This window comes from Apium graveolens, chromosome 4 (assembly GCF_009905375.1).
Source record: "Apium graveolens cultivar Ventura chromosome 4, ASM990537v1, whole genome shotgun sequence".
NCBI lineage: Eukaryota > Viridiplantae > Streptophyta > Magnoliopsida > Apiales > Apiaceae > Apium > Apium graveolens.
This window is the reverse complement of record NC_133650.1, coordinates 128,509,238-128,522,310: the sequence shown is the minus strand read 5'-3', so window position 1 is coordinate 128,522,310 and position 13,073 is coordinate 128,509,238. Positions and strand designations below refer to the sequence as shown.

General features: G+C 35.8%; 1 non-coding gene across 1 annotated transcript; it reads right to left on the bottom strand.

Moving 5' to 3' along the window:
• Positions 1–1,207: 1,207 nt before the first annotated feature.
• LOC141722015 (small nucleolar RNA R71) lies at positions 1,208–1,314 on the bottom strand. The gene has a single exon (XR_012575052.1). It is a non-coding gene; the product is annotated as a small nucleolar RNA R71 (small nucleolar RNA).
• Positions 1,315–13,073: the final 11,759 nt, after the last annotated feature.

Here is a 13,073-nt window from a genome sequence, read left to right as displayed (position 1 = left end):
ATGTTACTATTATGCATGATGCGTAGGTAATTTTAACCATCAAACTTGCCCTATGTAATCATGATAGATAACTTGCGTATTAAACCGTTATGTTGTCAAATTCTATAGACATATAGGGTCTATAATTGGTGTCTATTCAGATTCTATCTCTTTTGTGGATGTCTAGTAGTATGGTATTCGTGCAACGAAAGTTGGCGTTTATCAGTTTCGTGTTATCTGATTAGTGTCATCACCATTACATGCTAAGGTTAAGAACGAAAAGGCTATTGAATGAAGTATCTAATGAAGTTAGAATCCCATGTCTGTCATATATATTAATTCAATAATGCTTATTCTCTTAGTTATTATTGTTAGCTTAAGTTAGTTAAAATAATCCCATTTTATTAATCGTATTAGAATTGGATAATAACCATATCATTGTTACATAGGTGCATATTCTTAAATTAACCAAAGAGTCTCCGTGGGAACGAATTTGATATACATCTTATACTACTTGTGAACGCGTATACTTGCGTGTATTTTAGCGCGTGTTTAGAAACTAACAAGTTTTTGGCGCCGCTGCCGGGGACTTCGGTGTTAATTTTTAGTTTATGTGTTTGTCATCAGTGGTCGTTAAAGTTCATTGACTCAGACATTGTTACTTATTAGTTTCCTTGTCTTATATCAGGTACTCTAGCGAGCGTGTATGCATACGCGTTCTCGTAAGAGAAATCTGTATGAAGCCGAGGAAGAAGCTGTAGTGGTTCGAAGGGAAGTTGTTGAGGACAAAGAGAAGGTAGAAGAAGAAAAGAAAGTCGAGGAACCAGTTTTAGTAGTGATGGGAGATCAAGCATAAATTCCTAAGGCTTTAATGGACTATTCTCAGCCTAAGATCAATGATATTCAGTCAAGCATCATCAGGCTAGCCATCTCGGCAAACACTTTTGGGATCAAGTAAAGAACGATTCAGATGATACAGAAATCAGTTCAGTTTGGTGGTTCTCCTACAAAAGACCCCAACATGCACAATAGGGATTTTATCGAGATCTGTGACATTTTCAAGTTTCATGGTGTGATTGAACATGCTATTAAACTGCGACTCTTCCCATTCTTTCTGAGGGATAAAGCTAAGTGATGGTTAAATTCTCTACCACCAGGGTCTATCACTACTTTGGAAGATCTTGCTCAAAAGTTTCTCACTAAATTCTTCCCTATGGCGAAGACTGCTGCAATCAGGAATGCTTTTACTCAGTTTGCTCAAGAAACTGGAGAATCTTTGTGTGAGGTTTGGGATCGATATAAGGAGATGCTAAGGAAGTTTCCACACCATGGCATGCCTGATTTGATGATTATAAACTATTTCTATAATGGATTTAGTGCTACTTCTAGACCCATGCTCGATGCAACATCAGGAGGAGCCTTGTGGGCTAAGAGCTACAATGAAGCTTATGAATTAATTAAACTGATGGCTACTAATGAATACCATAATCCTTCCCAGAGACTGACTCAGGGAAAAGTAGCAGAAATTCTGGAGTTGGATGCAGCAACTGCTATAGCTGCCCAACTTAAGGCTTTGACGATGAAGGTGGACACTTTGGCTAATTATGGAGTTAATCAAATCTCTAGTGTCTGTGAGCTTTGTGCTGGTACCCATGAGACTTATCAGTGTGCTATTTCTAGTGAATCAGCTCAGTTCGTGAGCAACTTTCAGCGATCATAATAACCTGTGCCAGCTACCTATCATCCTAACAACCGCAATCATCCTAATTTCAGCTGGAGCAATGCTCAGAATGCGGTTCAACAGACTTATCAGTAGTACCATCTAAGCAGTACAACCCCCTGGTTTTCAGTAACCGCAATATGCACCAAGACAACAACTTCAGCTACAACAAGCTAATGAAAAATCTGAATTAGAGGAGTTGAAACTTATGTACAAAAGCCAAGTTGTTTCTATCAAGACCTTGGAAAATCAAATCGGACAAATTGCCAATGCCTTGCTAAATTGTCAACCGGGTACACTACCTAGTGACACTGAAGTACCAGGCTAGAGGGAAGCTAAGGAGCAGGTGAAGGCAATCACTTTGAGGTCTGGGAAGGTTGTGAATCCCGAACAAACTCAAGTTTCGAATGAAGAAGCTGGGGCTGAAGAAGAAGTAGAGTAGCAGGAAGCAGAAGTGGAACCAAGGAAGACTACTATTGAACACACTCCTCCTGAGGGTAATATAGGGGATAAACAGATCTATCCTCCACCGCCTTTTCCTAAGCGGCTGTAGAAGAAAAAGCTGGATAAACAATTTGAGAAGTTTCTGGAGGTGTTCAAGAAACTTCATATCAACATACCTTTCGCTGAGGCTCTTGAGCAGATGCCTAGTTACGCAAAGTTTATGAAGGGTATTCTCTCTCAAAAAGTATTGTGGAGTTTGTCTTGGTCAAGGTTGATAAACTAATCTTCCCTGCTGATTTTGTAATTCTTGATTTCGAGGAGGATAAGAAGATTCCCATAATCTTGGGGAGACCCTACTTTTCAACTAGCCGTACCTTGATAGATGTGCAGAAGGGTGAGCTTACAATGCGAGTGCTGGATCAGGATGTAACTCTTAATTTGTTCAATGCTATAAAATTTCCTACGGAAAATGAGAAGTGCTTAAAGGTAGAGTTGGTCGATTCTGGGGTGACTTCAGAACTTGATCAATTGTTAAGGTCTGATGCCTTAGAGAAGGCTTTGTTGGGGAATTCAGATAGTGAAGATGACGAAGGTGAAGAGCAATTGCAATATCTGAACTTCTCCATGGAATAGGAGGATTGATATGCCTTTTGAATCTCTTGGAATGGATGAATTGAATAAAACTCCTAAACACCTCAAGCCATCTATTGAGGAAGCTTGTACTCTTGAGCTTAAGCCTTTACCTAAACATTTAAGGTATGCTTTTTTATGTGCATCTACTCTGCCTGTGAATATTGCATCTGACCTTTCAGGTAGCGATGAGGAGAAGCTCTTGAGGATTCTAAGAGAGTTCAAATCAGCAATCGGATGGACCATAGCAGATATTAAGGGAATCAACCCTTCTTATTGCATACATAAAATCCTGCTAAAGGAAGGTAGCAAGCCCACGTTTGAGCAGTAAAGAAGACTTAATCCAATCATGAAGGAAGTAGTGAAGAAGGAAATTCTTAAGTGGCTGGATGCAGGGATTATCTATCCCATTTCTGACAGTTCTTGGGTGAGTCCAGTTCAGTGTGTACCGAAGAAAGGAGGTATCACAATTGTGGCTAATGAGAAGAATGAGCTCATTCTTACTCGAATAGTCACGGTATGGAGAGTTTGAATGGAGTACAGGAAGCTGAACAAGGCCACTAGGAAGGATCACTTCCCTCTACCTTCCATTGACGAGATGCTCAACATATTTGCTGGTCATGAGTATTACTGTCTTCTGGATGGTTATTCGGGTTATAATCAGATTTGTATCGCTCCAGAAGATCAGGAAAAGACTACCTTCACTTGTCCATTTAGTACTTTCTCCTTCAGACGAGTTTCTTTTGGTCTGTGTGGTGCACTAGCCATATTTTAGAGATGTATGATGGCCATCTTGTTAGTCCCTCAACAATTCAACAAGAATTACAGAAGGGGGGTTGAATGGAATTCTTGCAACTTTTTCTTAAATAAAATTGCTCTAACTTAAATAAATATATCAGTGTGAATTGATTTGCAGAGTGTGGAATAATAACTTCAAATGAATCAAAACACAAGTAATTAAAAACACAAGTCTTTAAAAACTTTCTGGTGGATTTGAATGTATCTACCAGAGATATATAATATATATCGAGAGAACTCTGTGTAGCAAAAAGCTCACAGCTGCTTGCAAATGTTGAACAACTAAGAATACAGAGAAATGCTAAGAATACAGCTTACAAATGTTTCTCTCCTTGTGTCTCAGTTAGTAATTCTATTTGCTGCTTCTTGGTTTATATATCACCAAGATTACAAAGCAATAAGACAATATAATAAAACAAAAACTACAAAGTCTAATACTATGCTACTTCATTACTCTATTCCAGCATCTTTGAATGTCTTCATAATAGCATGGAAATGGCAATGCTTCTTTGTTCTCAAAAACCCAGTTGAATAGGCTACCACATTCCATTTGCATACACTCGACGCATGTGACTGTGTTGTCACTGTCAACGGATGTTTGAATTGATTACCCGTTGATTACATGATCATCCGTCGATGGCTTTGTTGATCATCCGTCGACAACTTTGTTGATCATCTGTCAATAGCTATATTGATCATCCGTCGATAGCTTTGTTAATCATCCGTTGGTAGCTATTTGGCACTTGACTTCATTTCATTTATGCAGAATTACAAGACATCATCTATGTACAATTAATCAACCTATTCTGTATATCTAGTTAAAGTCAATCATGACTTATATGCTACTACAGAATCTGTACAAAGGTGTATGCAGAAATGTGCTACAGACTTATTGTTACATAAGCTACTCACTCGATGGATAATAAATCATCATCCGTCGGGACTATATTGAGTCATCCGTCGGGACTACAATCCTTATCCGTCGAGTGCTACATTTTTTACTAAGTAAAATCTACCAAGGTGTTTTGTTAATGAAATCATCAAGTTCACAACATATACACAACAATCTCCCCCAATTTATGTCTACTGAAATTGTAGCCATAAATTAAGAGAAACTTGATGATAAGAAAACACCCTAAAATACAACTTCGAAAGAAAGTAGATAATACTATAAAGTGCTTCAATTAACAAAATGTACAAAGTTTAGCTCATAGTCATTTTCAAGGTGTTCCTCTAGCCTGACCAGATTTATCTAGTTTCTTGAGGGTCTGGATCTCTTTCCAAGCTTTCTGTTGTTTTCTTCTATCTGATATTGGAGCTGTATGTGGAATTCTAGTTCATCAGATTCTGAGAGATTTAGCTTTTCTTGCATCTCCAAGAGAGTCTCATTGCTAGAGATGCTTAATTGGTCTTCTAATCTGAAGAATCTTCTCACTCCTTTGTCATTCATGAACTCCATCAGCCAGTAGGGTCTTAGATGCACTCTTCTCCTTGTGTAAGGGATAATTAGAGTCTTTGGGAGTGCATCTTTAGCTCTAAAAATCCTCAGTTCTTCAATCTTCTTTAGAACCGATCTTCTTACAGTTACATTGAACCTAAAGTTCTTCTTGAAAGATGAATAAACCTTAATTAGTACAGCTTGGCTTTCTTGAAGGATCCTGTGAAGTGGCCATTGAATCTCTTTTCCTCCCTTATACTTGAAAACTAACCTTTCAGGTAGGTTTTTGTATGCATCAATCCCTCTCACTTTTTCTAGTTCATCCAGATAGAGATTTAGATCAGAGAATTCCTTGATGTCACATAAGTACATGTAATCTCCCTTATTGACTTTAGATGGAGTTTTGACTAGAGATTTGGATTTGAGAGGTGATAACTTCAATTTCTTGACTGCTCTTGACTTTGTTCTTTTTGGCTTGCTAAGGATTGGAAAATTGAAGTAAAAAATTGGTAGGCTCTCCCAGTCTATTGGTTCATACTTAGGCACAATAGGTTCACCATGAATGTTCATGTACGGATCCACCCCCTTGATGTCTTCAAATACCATAATGGGTTTTGATGCTTGAGTTGTAGTTGGAGTGGATTCCTTGGATAACTGAACCTCCAATTCTTTATCAACAAAATCCAGTTTCCTTTTGGTTCTTTTGGCCAATTCCTTGTATCTTGGAGATTTCTTCTGTTCTGATTCAACTTGCTTCTTTGGATCTTGAGATTCAGTGATTCCAGATGGCTGAGAAGGAATCTGTTGAGTTGGTTTCACAGCTTGTAGCTTGGCCAAGATAGCAGCTTGTTCTTTCTTTTTCTTAGCCTTTTTGGCATCTAGAATAGCTTGCTTCTTTTTCTGCTTCAATCTTGCCTTTTCTTCTCTCTTTGCTTGAGCAAATTGAGGATGTCCAGCCACCACACAAATTTCTTTCCCATTCCTGAAAACTTTAGCAATTCTTCTTTTTAAATCTAAATCAGCTGGATCCTTGTAGAAGGCAATTGACCTTGACAGAAGTTTCTTCTCATCAAGCTTAGGTGTCTCATACACTGTATCCAAAGGGTTCTTTAATGATGATTTTGGATAGTTTACCCTTGGCTTCAGAATAATTTCAGCCTTTGGAGATTTGATGCAGGATGGCTGTCCTCTTTCCAGATAGTTCATGCTCATTTCATTCACAGAGATATGTTTGACTTCAGAGTGATGAATGGCTGACTTTACTGGCTCCTTTACTAGCCCAAACTTCCTTTGTATGTCCTCATCAATTTTCTCCCAGTTGATTGGCTTCAACTGCTCCTCTTCAGCTTCTCTTAAATTGGCTGTTGCTGCATTGATCAGATCTATACTATTTGTTACTGGTGGCTTGGTGAAGGTAATTGTGGATACAATTACTTTACTGATTTGAATTTGAAGCTGCTCCTCACTTGGTCCTATCTCCCCCTTTTTGTTATCATCAATTAGAGTAGAGGAAGAGGTTTGAGCAGCCACTAGTTTCTGAAGTAAATCTGTCTGTTGGGCTTGATGAAGATGAATATGAAAGAGATATGTCCTAAGTCCAATCATGTATGAGGATTTAGGAATAACTTTTATGTAATATGTTTTGATTTCATTGATATTAATAAAAGACTTATTTTGTTTTTATTGCGGGCTCTATAAATAAGATATACCACAGTTTAGAGTAAAGCTTTTTATGGATTGTGATGAGATCATAATAATGAGACCTAAAAGATGATAACTCTAAACTTAAATAGTTCCTGGTCGTAGAATTACTAACTGGTAATTAATAATCCGCAAAGATCGGTACATACTATGTTTGCTTCATTATGAAGGATGTTTGTTCTCATAGACATTTGTGTGGTGACACTATAGCTAGTATGTAGGTGCTTATTATAGAATAAGTTCACTGAATATGACTCACACAGCTGAACAACTGATGGAGTTAACTCACGTGTCAGCAGTTGTTCACATAGTGATAGTTGTACAAGTATCCTTAGACTTGAAATCATCATAGTCATCTTGTGTACACTGAACTATGCTTTGTTTTGTTCTTAGTCTCAAGGGACAATTATAAGGGCTCTACTGGGTATAGGAATTTATACATGAAGATAGTGTATGATCAATAAAGGATCTACCCCTTCCAGTGTAGGAAGAGAATGTTCAATGCTGATCCACTTATGTTAGTTTAGGAATCTCTGGCCAGAGTGAATGAAATTAGAAAGGAGTTTTAATTTACATTAAATAGAACTAAGCATAGTGAATGGGAAAGCAAGTGATTAAATAAGATAGGCTTGACACAAGTTCCATGCCTTATATTTAATCATGACATTGCAGGGTAGAAGGAATTAATTGTACGGTAACTACTCACTGAATAGGTTCTTGGTATTCTAAGCAGTGAATTTGTATTATCCGGATAGTCGCGATATGCTGAGAAGTATCCATCACGATGTAGAATAAATATGATTAATTAATTAATCATATTTAATGAATTAGAGAATTTATATAAATAATGATAAAATAATTTTATTATTATTTATTTCTACTACCGACTTAATATTGAACCTACAGGGTCACACCATAAAAGAGAATGATTTAATGGTGGAGGAATTAATTAATAATGGCTGATAAGCATTTATTTATGAAATAAATAATTAATTAGAAAATTTAATAATTGATTAAATGAGATTTAATTGATTATAAATTATTTAAGAAAAGGTTCTTAATATTATTAATTAAGAATTTATCTTTTGGAAATTAAATCAAGTGAGAGAATTATTTCTAAAGAGTTTAGAAAAAAGATTAATAATTAAAAGGTGTTTTAATTATTAGTGAGAACAATAAAGGGTTAATAATACTAATATTTTATGGGAAAATTTTCAGGTGAAAATTTTGCCTATAAATATACTATTATAGACCCTATTTTTGCCTCAACCAAAAAAATTTACAAAACCATAATTCTCTCCATCCTCCTCCATTACATCGTTTTCTTGGTGGATACCGGTAGAGTGCTTCACACTTGAGGAGCAGCTGCTAAGGATCTCCGTTCATCGTTCTTGGATCGCTATTAAAGACCTCCATCTTTCCATTAACGTAAAGCTTCTTAAGGTAAACACAATGAACTACGAATTAAATATTATTTTTCGCATGGATCCTGCGGAGGGTTACGGTTTTTTTTACGATTAAATTTACGTTTTTGCTGCGTTCATGTGCTAAAAACCCTTCAATGGCATCAGAGCTACTTGCGAAAAGTTTTTTATTCGTTTATGTGTTTAACTGTTTTCGATATATGAGCATGTACGTGATTCGCCATGATTTGATGTTGATATAATATGCTTATATATGTATGGTTTTGAATATATGATATCCATGTGAGTTGTATAATCATAAGATGATTATGTAATCTGTATATATACTGATATATACATGATTTATGGTTGTTCTAATTATGAGAATCATATTAGATACGGATTCTGAATTGGCTGCTGCAGATTTGCTGAAATCTGGGTCTGGTGTCCGATTTACGCAAACGAATACCCTATTCCATAGGTAAACGAGTGTCTGAACAAAACTGATAGCTATAGCTATCAACGACTCGTCTGTAAGGCGTTTGACGTCGTTTACTGCCCGTAAACAGTGATTCTTTTTTTTTTGATTTGATTCTGATTTTTTCTGATTTTTGTCAGATTTTCTTTTTATGATTAGATCATGGATAATATGATATGTAGCATGGTGGATGGTTATGGCCTTTCAACCTTAGTGTAATGGTTTTGGTTTTGGTTTTAAATACGACTTGCATGTCGTCAATCTTTGTAATCATAAATCTCGAATGTAACTCGAGTTATTCTTGTAAGTTCATTAGATTAGTTTTAATTTCAATCATGTAATGTAATTGAAGACTCAAGAAGGCTATCCAATGGAGGTGATACAAAGAATAAGACGAGGCATACAAAATCTAAACAAAGAAGAAGACTTATATAATAAGTAGTTGTATTTATTTCCATCACCATATTAGATTGACCTGATGGAATTTACGGATGAGCGGAAGCGTGAAATAACATTTATTCCGTAAAAACCATATACCGCACATATAGAAAAACGTATAAAAGGGAAAAACTGAGGAATCGAAACCATACCTCGTGAATCGAAGCTTTATAAAATTGGAGTGCTAGCAGTTGCTCCTCAGTGTGTGAAGCACTCTACCGGTATCCACCAAGAACGATCCTCTTCGATGAACCTTTTATAAAACCGAGCTTTTATAAAATGGAGTTTTTGGGAGAGAGAGAGAGGAAGAAGATGGAGGCTAGGGTTTTCACAAAACCAAAATTATGTGTCAACTGAATGAGCCATCCATCTCATTCTATTTATAGGGCTCTCCTAGGGTTTTATAGTATATCTTTATATATATTAACCCCCACATTTTATCTTCATAAAATGCTTTAATAATAATTAAAACTATTTTAATCATTATTTCTTTTTCTTAACTATTTAGAAAATAATTCTCTCTCTCATTATTTCATCAAAGAAAATATTCTTTTATGGTGTGAACCTGTAGGTTCAATATTATGCCGGTAGTAGAAATAAATAATAATAAACTTTTATTAATTATTTACATGAATACTAAAATTCACTAAATATAATTAACTGATTAATTATATTTATTCTACATCGTGAGTGATGTTTCTCAACATATCGCGACTATCCGGATAATATGAATTCACTGCTTAGAATATCAAGAACCTGTCAGTGACTAGTTACCGTACAATGAATTCCTTCTACCCTTATAATATCCTGAATAAATACAAGGCATGGATCTCGTGTCAAGCCTATCAAATTTAATCATATGATTTCTTATTCATAATGCAAAGTTCATATTAATGCAAATTAGAAACTCCTTTCTAATTTCATACACTCTGGCCAGAGATTCCAGAACTCGCATACTAAGAATAACATAGGATATTCTCTTCCTATACTGGAAGGGGTAGATCCTCTATTGACGTTAACTATCTCTATACACAAATCCCTATGCCTAGAATAGACCTAATGGATGTCCTTGAGACTAAGGACTAAACCAAAGCACAGTTCATTATATATAAGATACCTTTAACGATCTCAAGTCTAAGGACACTTGTACAACTATCACTTAGTGAATAACTATTGACACGTGAGTAATCTCCATTAGTTGTTCAACTTATCGAGTCATGTTCAGTGAACTTATTCCCTGATAAGCACCTACATACTAGCTATAGTGTCACCACACAAATGCCTATGAGAACAGACATCCTCCTGAAGGGAGCAAGCATACTATGTACCAATCTTTGCGGATTATTAATTACCAGTTAGTAATCCTATGACCAGGAACTATTTAAGTTTAGAGTTATCATCTTTTAGGTCTCACTATTATGATCTCATCATAATCCATAAAAAACTTTACTCTAAACTATGGTATATCTTATTTAAACACTTAAATAGATAGAGCCCGTAATAAAAACAAAACAAGTCTTTTATTAATATCAATGAAATCAAAATAGATTACATAAAAGTTATTCCTAAATCCTCATACGTGATTGGACTTAGGACATATCTCTTTCATGACCTTGATCTTTATCATGAGCTTGATAAAGATCACATAGGATGGGGCCATAACCAAACACATTTACTTTATTGCACTTTACATTTACTTAATATTTAATTTTATATAAGAGATATATGCCTATGTTTACCATGCGATGATAGATTTAGGTGAACTTAAATCAATATAAGGTGTGCTCTAGAAAATCTAGAATAGGAATTGTTTCTTTCCTTAACAATAAATATTATGAATACGATCAAGAGATTCTTGTGTTTATGAAACACATAATTGAATATGAATTTTCAATATTGAGAGAAAGGACGATTCTGTCAACAACAGATTTCTATCTGTAAGAAAGGGTTATTAAGTGACGCCTCTTGACAATGCTCCACCCGATCCGGGAATCATCTGATTATCGATTATTGATTTGAAATATTTAATTTAAAAGGAAGGATCTCTTTATAATATGATTATGATTGTAATGTAATATAATCCCTCTAAAATTAAATAATATCAAGTAGTAATAGGCCAATGACACAACGGGCTTGTGTCGGTCATAGCCTTCCAACATGGTAGAAAGTGGTTCTTATTTTTAAATCATTGTCGTTTCGTGCTACAGCCGAGGGCTTTGATTTCGAAATAAGAAATACTTGTCTATTCATAGAGATGTGTACATTGAATTAAATCTAAAGATCGGTACGTGCTACAGTCTTGGGCCGTTGGAGACTGATTCAATTGTACGAAATGTTGGGTTAGACTTGACTTAGAATATTGAGTTTGTCGTGCCACAGCCGTGCCTCAATTATTCGAGAGGCTAAACTTATATTAGGGAATAACATAAGAAGTAATTGATAAGAGTTGTCTGCCTATTGAACATCACATGACATTTCGTGCCACAACCGAGATTGTGTGATGGAATGTAGGATCCCTATTCCCACTAGCATTATGAATGCTTAATTTTCACTTAAGGGGTTGAAAAAATTAGATAAACTAATGGGAGACACTTATGAATAAAGACCCGATTCATATAGTGTTTTGAAATGAAATTGAATATTTGCTAAGTGTTGTTATGTGTTTATCATTTACAGATTTACTATATTCGTCATGTCTTCTGCACTATCACTCCGGAGCATACTAGATGCTCACAAGTTGACGGGTCCTAATTTAGCGGTTTGTTTTCACTGTAACAAGTTGGGGCACTGGAAGAGGAACTGCAAGGTTTACCTTGCAGAATCGAAGAAGAAGAAAGGTAGTAAGACTACCGCTTCTGATTCAGGCATGTTCATGATCGAAGTTAATATGTCACTAGGTCAAATTTCTACTTGGGTATTAGATACCGCCTGTGGTTCTCATATTTGCAATTCGTTGCAAGGACTAAAGGGAAGTAGGACTCTTTAAAAAGATGAGGTGATTCTACGTATGGGCAATGGAGCAAGGGTTGCGGCCATATCTGTAGGATCATTTAGTTTACATATGCCTACGGGCAAGACTATTATTTTGAATAATTGTTATTACGTTCCCTCTATTGTGAGGAATATTGTTTCTATTCCTATGTTGGATGTGGATGGTTTTTCATTTATTATTAAGAATAATGAATGTTCTATCCTTAGAGATAATGTTCTTTTTGGACGTGGCATTTTAAATAATGGTCTGTATGTATGTGATGTAGAGCATGATTTACTTCAGATTGAACAAACTAATAAAAGAAAACGAGATGATGAAAATCTGACCTATTTATGGCACTGTAGGCTAGGTCATATTAGTGAAAATAGACTGCGGACATTGCATAAGGAAGGGTTACTTGACCCCTTTGATTTTGAATCATATCCTACATGTGAGTCTTGTCTATTGGGTAAAATGACCAAATCTCCATTTAGTGGATATGGAGAGAGGGCTGCAAATTTGCTAGGATTAGTACACACAGATGTATGTGGACCAATGTCTACGCAAGTAATGGGTCGATTTTCGTACTTCATTACTTTCATAGATGATAGATCTAGATTCGAATATGTGTACTTGATGAAACACAAGTCTGAAGCCTTTGAAAAGTTCAATGAATATAAACATGAAGTGGAGAAACAAACCAAACATAGTATTATAACTCTTTGATCAGATCGAGGTGGTGAATACTTGAATGGAGAGTTTCTAGATTATCTCAAAGAAAATGGCATAGTCTCCCAGTCGACTCCTCCATATACTCCACAGTTAAATGGGGTATCTGAAAGGAGAAATCAAACTTTGTTAGACATGGTTCGGTCCATGATGAGCTATGCGAATCTTCCAGTATTCCTATGGGGTTATGCATTGGAAACCTCAGCATATTTACTGAATAAGGTGTCTTCTAAATCTGTTACTCAAACACCATATGAGATATGGAAAGAAAGGAAACCGAGTCTTAAACACGTTAAGATTTGGGGATGTCCAGCTTATGTCAAGAAAGTTGACCCAGATAAGCT